This window comes from Magnusiomyces paraingens, assembly GCF_902498895.1.
Source record: "Magnusiomyces paraingens strain CBS 517.90 genome assembly, contig: contig4, whole genome shotgun sequence".
In the NCBI taxonomy this organism is placed as follows: domain Eukaryota; kingdom Fungi; phylum Ascomycota; class Dipodascomycetes; order Dipodascales; family Dipodascaceae; genus Magnusiomyces; species Magnusiomyces paraingens.
In genome coordinates, this window is record NW_022474070.1 from 2,087,501 (window position 1) to 2,088,098 (window position 598).

Genomic DNA, 598 nt, shown 5'->3' on the forward strand with positions numbered 1-598 from the left:
AAAAAATGATTTCTGAAAAATTTTTTTTGATTTGAGTTTTTCTAGAGGTTTAATGCCGAACTTAACTGTAGGTTTGAATTGTGCGCATCATTACGATGGTGTGGCTTTTTGAATCTGGACAACAGTTTAAATTTGTAGCATTTATCTTGAACCACGCTGGCAGTGGGGACTCAGTCTTCAAGTTGGCAAACAAGAAAGTCCTGAACTTTTCAGGCAAAAATGGGTTAAGTGGATTGTTAGTCAATGACAAAAGTCAATTTCTAGCTAATTTGCAGATATCCGAATCTACAGCGTAAGGAGGCCTAAAATTAACAATTTGAAAAAAAATTCCATTTTTTTTTAAATAGTTATCTGGTTGATCCTGCCAGTAGTCATATGCTTGTCTCAAAGATTAAGCCATGCATGTCTAAGTATAAGCGTTATACAGTGAAACTGCGAATGGCTCATTAAATCAGTTATAGTTTATTTGAAGATAATACCATTAGGATAACCGTGGTAATTCTAGAGCTAATACTTGCTTCTAGGCTTTATTAGATATGAATCACAATAACTTCAGATCGTTTTGACGCTTCATTCAAATTTCTGCCCTATCAGCTAG